The 10,333-nt window shown below is 58.6% G+C and overlaps 1 long non-coding RNA gene across 1 annotated transcript; it reads left to right on the top strand.

Annotated features, from left to right (window-relative positions):
* Positions 1–275: 275 nt before the first annotated feature.
* LOC135537221 (uncharacterized) lies at positions 276–8,340 on the top strand. The gene is made up of 3 exons (XR_010455148.1): positions 276–381; positions 5,448–5,570; positions 8,230–8,340. It is a non-coding gene; the product is annotated as an uncharacterized LOC135537221 (long non-coding RNA).
* Positions 8,341–10,333: the final 1,993 nt, after the last annotated feature.

Below are 10,333 nucleotides of genomic sequence, written 5' to 3'. Positions count from 1 at the left end.
TAACGAAATATGTACCTCCCAGGAGTGTTTGAGATGCGATCTCTCTAACGTGTGTGTGTGTGTGTGTGTCCAGGAGTGTGAGACTAAGATCGCCCAGGAGATAGCCAGCCTCTCTAACGTGTGTGTGTGTGTGTGTCCAGGAGTGTGAGACTAAGATCGCCCAGGAGATAGCCAGCCTCTCTGACGTGTGTGTGTGTGTGTGTCCAGGAGTGTGAGACTAAGATCGCCCAGGAGATAGCCAGCCTCTCTGACGTGTGTGTGTGTGTGTCCAGGAGTGTGAGACTAAGATCGCCCAGGAGATAGCCAGCCTCTAAAGAAGACGTTTCTAAAGAAGAGATGACTGAGAATGAAGAAGAAGTGGTCAACATACTGCTGGCACAGGTAACACAGGGTAACACACAGGGTAACACACAGGGTACCACACAGGGTACCACAGGGTAACACAGGGTACCACACAGGGTACCACACAGGGCACCACACAGGGTACCACACAGGGTACCACACACAGGGTACCACACGGGTACCACAGGGTACCACACAGGGTAACACACGGGTACCACAGGGTAACACACAGGGTAACACAGGGTACCACACAGGGTACCACACAGGGTGACACACAGGGTGACACACAGGGTGACACAGGGTACCACACAGGGTACCACACAGGGTGACACAGGGTGATTACACAGGGTACCAGCAGGGTACCACAGGGTGACCCACAGGGTGACACACAGGGGTACCACACAGGGTACCACAGGGTAACACACAGGGTAACACAGGGTGACCACACAGGGTGACACACAGGGTGACCACACAGGGTGACACACAGGGTACCACACAGGGTACCACACAGGGTACCACACAGGGTGACACAGGGTGACACACAGGGTAACACACAGGTACCACACACAGGGTACCACACAGGGTACCACACAGGGTAACACACACAGGGTACCACACAGGGTAACACAGGGTGACCACACAGGGTGACACACAGGGTGACCTACACAGGGTACTACACAGGGTGACACACAGGGTGACACACAGGTGCTCACAGGGTGACACACAGGGTAACACAGGGTGACACACAGGGTAACACATAGGGTACCACACAGGGCACACACAGGGTGACACACAGGGTACCACACAGGCACCACACACAGGGTACCACACAGGGTAACACAGGGTAACACACAGGTGACACACAGGGTACCACACAGGGCACCACACAGGGTACCACACAGGGTACCACACAGGGTACCACAGGGTGACACACAGGGGTAACACACAGGGTACCACACAGGGTGACACACAGGGTAACACAGGGTGACACACAGGGCACACACAGGGTACCACAGGGTACCACACAGGGTGACAGGGTGACACACAGGGTAACACACAGGGTGACACACAGGGTACCACAGGGTACCACAGGGTACCACACAGGGTGACACACAGGGCACCCACAGGGTACCACACAGGGTACCACACAGGGTACCACACAGGGTACCACACAGGGTAACACAGGGTAACACACAGGGTGACACACAGGGTGACACAGGGTACCACACAGGGTACCACACAGGGTACCACAGGGTGACACACAGGGTACCACACAGGGTACCACACAGGGTGACACAGGGTACCACAGGGTGACACACAGGGTAACACACAGGGTACCACACAGGGTGACACACAGGGTAACACCACAGGGTGACACACAGGGTACCCAGGGTACCACACAGGGTACTACACAGGGTGACACAGGGTGACACAGGGTAACACACAGGGTGACACACAGGGTACCACACAGGGTACCACACAGGGTACCACACAGGGTACCACAGGGTGACACACAGGGTACACAGGGTACCACACAGGGTGACACACAGGGTGACACACAGGGTACCACACAGGGGTGACACAGGGTACCACACAGGGTGACACACAGGGTGACACAGGGTGACACACAGGGTGACACACAGGGTGACACACAGGGTGTCACACAGGGTACCACAGGGTGACACACAGGGTGACACACAGGGTGACACACAGGGTGACACACAGGGTGACACACAGGGCACCACACACAGGGTACCACACACAGGGTACCACACACAGGGTACCACACAGGGTGACACACAGGGTGACACACAGGGTACCACACAGGGTGACACACAGGGTGACACACAGGGTACCACAGGGTGACACACAGGGTACCACACAGGGTACCACACAGGGTATCACACAGGGTGACACACAGGGTAACACACAGGGTACCACAGGGTGACACACAGTGACACACAGGGTACTACACAGGGTACTACAGGGTACCACACAGGGTAACACAGGGTAACACACAGGGTACCACACAGGGTGACACACAGGGTGACACACAGGGTGACACAGGGTGACACACAGGGTGACACACAGGGTGACACAGGGTAACACACAGGGTACCACACAGGGTACCACAGGGTACCACACAGGGTGACACAGGGTACCACACAGGGTACCACAGGGTACCACACAGGGTACCACAGGGTGACACACAGGGTGACACACAGGGTACCACAGGGTGTACCACAGGGTGACACACAGGGTGACACACAGGGTAACACACAGGGTACCACACAGGGTGACACACAGGGTGACACACAGGGTGACACACAGGGTGACACACAGGGTACCACACAGGGTGACACACAGGGTACCACACAGGGTACCACACAGGGTGACACACAGGGTGACACACAGGGTACCACACAGGGTACCACACAGGGTGACACACACGGTGACACACAGGGTACCACACAGGGAACCACACAAACATGGACATTATGGAAATGATCTGCTGATTTATGCTGAATAGTGCTTTTTTTCTCTCCCCTCCCTGCCTGCCTCTCCCCTCCCTGCCTCCCCTGCCTGCCTCTCCCCTCCCTGCCTCCCCTGCCTGCCTCTCCCCTCCCTGCCTCCCCTGCCTGCCTCCCCTCCCTGCCTCCCCCTGCCTCCCCTCCCTGCCTCCCCTCCCTGCCTGCCTCCCCCTCCCTGCCTCCTCCCCTGCCTGCCTCTCCTCCCTGCCTCCCCTGCCTGCCTCTCCCCTCCCTGCCTCCCCTGCCTGCCTCTCCCCTCCCTGCCTCCCCTCCCTGCCTCCCCTGCCTGCCTCTCCTCCCTGCCTGCCTGCCTCTCCCTCCCTGCCTGCCTGCCTCCCCCTCCCTGCCTGCCTGCCTCCTCCCTCCCTGCCTCCTCTCCCTCCCTGCCTCCTCTCCCTGCCTGCCTCCCTCTCCCCTGCCTGGAGGCTTCCTCTCCCCTGCCTGCCTTCCTCTCCCCTGCCTGCCTTCCTCTCCCCTTGCCTCCCCTCCTCTCCCTCCTCCCTGCCTGCCTCCCTCCCTGCCTTCCCTCTTGGAGGCCTCCCTACCTCTCCCTCCCTGCCTCCCTCTCCCTCCCTGCCTCCCTCTCCCTCCCTGCCTGCCTCTCCCTCTCCCTCCCTGCCTCCCTCTCCACTCCCTGCCTCCCCTCCCTGCCTGCCTGCCTCCTCCCTGCCTCCCCCCTCCCTGCCTGCCTCCCCCCTCCCTGCCTCCCCCTGCCTGCCTCTCCCCTCCCTGCCTCCCCTGCCTGCCTCCCTCCTCCCTCCCTCCCCTCCCTGCCTGCCTGCCTGCCTGCCTACCTCCCTCCCTGCCTGCCTGCCTCTCCCCTCCCTGCCTGCCTGCCTCCCTCCCTGCCTGCCTGCCTCCCCCTCCTGCCTCCCTACCTCCCTCCCTGCCTCCCTCTCCCCCTGCCTGCCTTCCTCTCCCCCTGCCTGCCTTCCTCCCTCTCCCCTCCCTGCCTTCCTCTCCCTCCCTACCTCTCCCCTCCTGCCTCCCTCCTCCTGCCTGCCTGCCTCTCCCTGCCTGCCTGCCTCTCCCTCTCCCTGCCTTCCTCTCTCCTCTCCCTGCCTCCTCTCCCTCCTGCCTTCCACTCCCCCTCCCTGCCTTCCTCTCCCTCCCCTGCCTCCCTCTCCCTCCCTGCCTCCCTCTCCCCTCCCTGCCTCCCTCTCCCTCCCTGCCTTCCTCTCCCATCCCTGCCTCCCCTCTCCCCCTCCCTCTCCCCTCCCTGCCTCCCTCCCTCCCTGCCTCCCCCTCCTCCCTGCCTCCCTCCCCTCCCTCCCCTCCCTGCCTGCCTCCCTCCCTCCTTCCCCTGCCTGCCTCTCCCTCCCTGCCTCCCTGCCTGCCTCCTCCCCTCCTGCCTCCCCTGCCTGCCTCTCCCTCCCTGCCTCCCCCTGCCTGCCTCCCTCCCCGCCTACCTCCCTCCCTGCCTCCTGCCTGCCTCTCCCTCCCGCCTCCCCGCCTCTCCTCCCCTCCCTCCCTCGCCTCCCCCTCCCTGCCTGCCTTCCTCTCCCTCCCTGCCTGCCTGCCTCCCCTCCCTGCCTGCCTTCCTCTCCCTCCCTGCCTGCCTCCTCCCTCCTGCCTGCCTGCCTCTCCTGCCTGCCTCCCTCCTCTCCTGCCTGCCTCTCCCTGCCTGCCTCCCTCTCCCCCTGCCTGCCTCCCTCTCCCTGCCTGCCTCCCTCTCCCTCCCTGCCTCCCTCTCCTCTCCCTGCCTGCCTCTCCCTCCCTGCCTCCTCTCCCCTGCCTGCCTTCCTCTCCCTCCCCTGCCTTCCTCTCCCTGCCTGCCTTCCCCTCCTCCTCCCTGCCTTCCTCTCCCCTCCCTGCCTCCCCCTCTCCCTCCCTGCCTCCCTCTCCCCCTGCCTCCCTCTCCCCTCCCTGCCTCCCCCTCTCCCCCTGCCTGCCTCCTCCCCCCCTCCCTGCCTCCCCTCTCCACTCCCTGCCTGCCTCTCCCCTGCCTCTCCCTCTCCCCTGCCTCTCCTCTCCCCTGCCTCCCTCTCCCCCCTGCCTTCCTCTCCCTCCCTGCCTCCCTCTCCCCTCCCTGCCTCCCTCTCCCCCTCCCTGCCTCCCCTCTCCCTCCCTGCCTCCCTCTCCCCTCCCTCCCCTCTCCCCTGCCTTCCTCTCCCCTCCCTGCCTCCCTCTCCCCTCCCTGCCTCCCTCTCCTCCCTGCCTCCCCCCTCTCCCCTCCCTGCCTCCCTCTCCCTCCCTGCCTTCCTCTCCCATCCCCTGCCTCCCTCTCCCTCCCTCTCCCCTCCCTGCCTTCCTCTCCTCCTCCCTCCCCCTCTCCCCCCTCCTCCCCCTCTCCCTCCTCTCTCCCTGCCTCCTCTCCCCTCCCTCTCCCCTCCCCTGCCTTCCCTCTCCCTCCTGCCTCCCTCTCCCCTCCCGTCTCCCTCTCCCCTCCCTGCCTCCCCTCCCCTCCTCTCCCCTCCCTGCCTTCCTCCCCTCCCTGCCTCCCCTCCTCCCCTCTGCCCTGCCTCCCCCCTCTGCCCTGCCTCCCCTCTGCCCTGCCTCCTTGCCCTGCCTCCCCCTCTTCCCCTGCCCCCTCTCTCCCCCTGCCTCCCCCTCTCTCCCCTGCCTCCCCTACAGGAGAATGAGATCCTGACAGAGCAGGAGGAGCTGATATCTCTGGAGCAGGGTGTTGAGGAGACAGATCGCTACAGAGAAGGAGGAGATCGAGAGACTGAGGGCCGAGATCGCTGACATACAGAGGCTGAACTCTAACTGACGTGACCTGTTAGAGGTCACAGCTCTCTGACTGACGTGACCTGCAGGAGGTCACAGTTCTGACTGACGTGACCTGCAGGAGGTCACAGCTCTGACTGACGTGACCTGCAGGAGGTCACAGCCTGACTGACGTGACCTGGCTGGAGGTCACAGCTCTGACTGACGTGACCTGCTGGAGGTCACAGCTCTGACTGACGCGTGACCTGGGCTGGATGTCACAGCTCTGACTGACGTGACCTGCTGGAGGTCACAGCTCTGACTGACGTGACCTGCTAGGAGGTCACAGCTCTGACTGACGTGACCTGCAGGAGGTCACAGCTCTGACTGACGTGACCTGCAGGAGGTCACAGCTCTGACTGACGTGACCTGCAGGAGGTCACAGCTCTGACTGACGTGACCTGCTAGAGGTCACAGCTCTGACTGACGTGACCTGCAGGAGGTCACAGCTCTGACTGACGTGACCTGCAGGAGGTCACAGCTCTGACTGACGTGACCTGCAGGAGGTCACAGCTCTGACTGACGTGACCTGCAGGAGGTCACAGCTCTGACTGACGTGACCTGCAGGAGGTCACAGCTCTGACTGACGTGACCTGCAGGAGGTCACAGCTCTGACTGACGTGACCTGCAGGAGGTCACAGCTCTGACTGACGTGACCTGCTGGAGGTCACAGCTCTGACTGACGTGACCTGCTGGAGGTCACAGCTCTGACTGACGTGACCTGCAGGAGGTCACAGCTCTGACTGACGTGACCTGCTGGAGGTCACAGCCTGACTGACGTGACCTGCTGGAGGTCACAGCTCTGACTGACGTGACCTGCTGGAGGTCACAGCTCTGACTGGCGTGACCTGCAGGAGGTCACAGCTCTGACTGACGTGACCTGCTGGAGGTCACAGCTCTGACTGACGTGACCTGCTGGAGGTCACAGCTCTGACTGACGTGACCTGCTAGAGGTCACAGCTCTGACTGGCGTGACCTGCTGGAGGTCACAGCTCTGACTGACGTGACCTGCAGGAGGTCACAGCTCTGACTGACGTGACCTGCAGGAGGTCACAGCTCTGACTGACGTGACCTGCAGGAGGTCACAGCTCTGACTGGCGTGACCTGCTGGAGGTCACAGCTCTGACTGACGTGACCTGCAGGAGGTCACAGCTCTGACTGACGTGACCTGCAGGAGGTCACAGCTCTGACTGACGTGACCTGCAGGAGGTCACAGCTCTGACTGACGTGACCTGCAGGAGGTCACAGCTCTGACTCTGACTGACGTGACCTGCTGGAGGTCACAGCTCTGACTGACGTGACCTGCAGGAGGTCACAGCTCTGACTGACGTGACCTGCTGGAGGTCACAGCTCTGACTGACGTGACCTGCTGGAGGTCACAGCTCTGACTGACGTGACCTGCTGGAGGTCACAGCTCTGACTGACGTGACCTGCAGGAGGTCACAGCTCTGACTCGACGTGACCTGCTGGAGGTCACAGCTCTGACTGACGTGACCTGCAGGAGGTCACAGCTCTGACTGACGTGACCTGCAGGAGGTCACGGCTCTGACTGACGTGACCTGCAGGAGGTCACAGCTCTGACTGACGTGACCTGCTGGAGGTCACAGCCTCTGACTGACGTGACCTGCAGGAGGTCACAGCTCTGACTGACGTGACCTGCAGGAGGTCACAGCTCCTGAACTGGCGTGACCTGCAGGAGGTCACAGCTCTGACTGACGTGACCTGCAGGAGGTCACAGCTTCTGACTGACGTGACCTGCAGGAGGTCACAGCTCTGACTGACGTGACCTGCAGGAGGTCACCGGTCTGAACAGGTGGATGGATTATCATAGGAGAAATGCTCACTAACAGGAGACCAACACTTTACATTTATTTTTATAAAGTGTAGATTTTACAATCTTGAGTCAGCTCAGCTATCCTGTTACAAATCTGTTGTTCTGCCCCTGAACAAGGCAGATAACCCCACTGTTCCTCGGCCGTCATTGAAAATAGGAATTTGTTCTTAACTGACTTGCCTAGTTAAATAAAGATTAAATAAATACAAATGTCTACTGTTCGACAAATCCCAGGACTTGAACAAACATTGTGAGTGTAGATTTTTTAAATGTTTTTTTTTACCCTTATTTAACTAGGCAAGTCAGTTAAGAACAAATTCCTATTTTCAATGACGGCCTGGGAACAGTGGGTTAACAGCCTGTTCAGGGGCAGAACGACAGATTTGTACCTTGTCAGCTCGGGGATTTGAACTTGCAACCTTCCGGTTACTATACATTAATCAACCTAACATCCATGGGTGTGTTTTGTGTTACAAAGACGAAACATTCTATCCATGTAAAATATCATTTTGATATATTCATAGTTCACATGTTGTTTGTCACACGCGTCAGTACAACTGGTATAGACTGCACCATGGAAGTGTGTGTATCCAGAATGTTCCACCACCCAACTGGACGCAACTGTGGGAAACATTGGAGTCAACACGGACCAGCATCCCTGTGGAGACGCTTTCAACACATTGTAGAGTTCATGACCTGATGAATTGAGGCTGTTCTGAGGGGGAAGGGCGGCAACTCAATATTAGGAAGGATTTCTTAATATTTTGTCCACTGGTGAATATAAGTTAAGCTCTCCTCTCCCTGTGTCTATAGTCGTCAACAGGGTCGCAGTGAGACAGAGGAGTACTCTTCAGACAGCGAGAGTGAGAGCGAAGACGAGGAGGAACTACAGATGATCCTGAAGAGCTGCACAAACAGAACGAAGAACTGAGGTGAGAGATTCTGAGGGGGAGAAGAGAGAGCGGGGGGATGTCTGAGCTCTGGATGTACTTAGTGCTTTATTCTGTGTCATCTAGTTTTCCTTCTTGTTGCTGTCTCCCTCTCTTTGTCTGTCTGTCTCTCTTTCTCCTCTCTCTCTCTTTGTCTGTCTCTCTCTCTGTCTGTCTCTCTCTTTCTGTCTCTCTCCCTCTCTCTGTCTCTGTCTGTCTGAACGGTCTCTCTCTTGTGTCTCCATCTCGCCCATTCTCCAGAACAAGAACACCCACTTCCAACCAGGCCATCCATGAGGAGCAGGAAGCCATCTTGGGAACTGCGCGTTCAGCTCCGCCTCCTCCAGACCCACAAGCTACAGGAGCTGACAGCTCCCACCTCCAGCAGAACAGGCTCCGCCCATACAGCTAACCCCGAGGCGAGGAGCGAGGAGCAGACCAAACGTTCCATTGGTGCAGTGGTTTCCCCTGCAGCAGCAGAGCCAGTGGTGGCGGTCGAAGCCAAGAACGGGAAAGCTGTCACCGCCAAGGATCCCCCTAAACCTTCCCCTAGTAAAGATAGGAGGGAGACCAACCTGTGAGCTCCTCTGCAGCTCTACACATCCCTCTCCATCTCTCCCTGGTCTCTATCCATCTCTCCCTGGCCTCTACCCATCTGGCCTCTACCCATCTCTCCCTGTCTCTATCCATCTCTCCCTGGCCTCTACCCATCTGGCCTCTACCCATCTCTCCCTGTCTCTATCCATCTGGTCTCTATCCATCTCTCCCTGGCCTCTACCCATCTGGCCTCTACCCATCTCTCCCTGTCTCTATCCATCTGGTCTCTATCCATCTCTCCCTGTCTCTATCCATCTGGTCTCTATTCATCTCTCCCTGGTCTCTATCCATCTGGTCTCTATCCATCTCTCCCTGTCTCTATCCATCTGGTCTCTATCCATCTCTCCCTGGTCTCTATCCATCTGGTCTCTATCCATCTCTCCCTGTCTCTATCCATCTGGTCTGTATTCATCTCTCCCTGGTCTCTATCCATCTGGTCTCTATCCATCTCTCCCTGTCTCTATCCATCTGGTCTCTATCCATCTCTCCCTGGTCTCTATCCATCTGGCCTCTATCCATCTCTCCCTGTCTCTATCCATCTGGTCTCTATCCATCTCTCCCTGGTCTCTATCCATCTGGTCTCTATCATCTCTCCTGTCTCTATCCATCTGGTCTCTATCCATCTCTCCCTGGTCTCTACCCATCTCTCCTGTCTCTATCCATCTGGTCTCTATTCATCTCTCCCTGTCTCTATCCATCTGGTCTCTATCCATCTCTCCCTTGTCTCTATCCATCTGGTCTCTATTCATCTCTCCCTGTCTCTATCCATCTGGTCTCTATTCATCTCTCCCTTGTCTCTATCCATCTGGTCTCTATCCATCTCTCCCTGTCTCTATCCATCTGGTCTCTATTCATCTATCCATCTGGTCTCTATCCATCTATCCCTGGTCTCTATTCATCTGGTCTGTATTCATCTCTCCCTTGTCTCTATCCATCTGGTCTCTATCCATCTCTCCCTGTCTCTATCCATCTGGTCTCTATTCATCTATCCATCTGGTCTCTATCCATCTATCCCTGGTCTCTATCCATCTGGTCTCTATTCATCTCTCCCTGTCTCTATCCATCTGGTCTCTATCCCATCTGGTCTCTATTCATCTATCCCTGGTCTCTATCCATCTGGTCTCTATTCATCTCTCCCTGGTCTCTTCATCTCTCCCTGGGCTCTTCATCTCTCCCTGGGCTCTTCATCTCTCCCTGGGCTCTTCATTCTCCCTGGGCTCTTCATCTCTCCCTGGGCCTCTTCATCTCCCTGGGCTCTTCATCTCTCCCTGGGCTCTTCATCTCTCCCTGGGCCTCTTCATCTCTCCCTGGCCTCTACCCATCTCTCCCTGGCCTCTACCCATCTCTCCCTGGCCTCTACCCATCTCTCCCTGGCCTCTACCCATCTCTCC

Source organism: Oncorhynchus masou, unplaced genomic scaffold (genome assembly GCF_036934945.1).
Source record: "Oncorhynchus masou masou isolate Uvic2021 unplaced genomic scaffold, UVic_Omas_1.1 unplaced_scaffold_7268, whole genome shotgun sequence".
NCBI classification, from domain to species: Eukaryota; Metazoa; Chordata; class Actinopteri; order Salmoniformes; family Salmonidae; genus Oncorhynchus; species Oncorhynchus masou.
The sequence above is the reverse complement of the archived record's forward strand: the minus strand, read 5'-3'. Positions and strand labels throughout refer to the sequence as shown.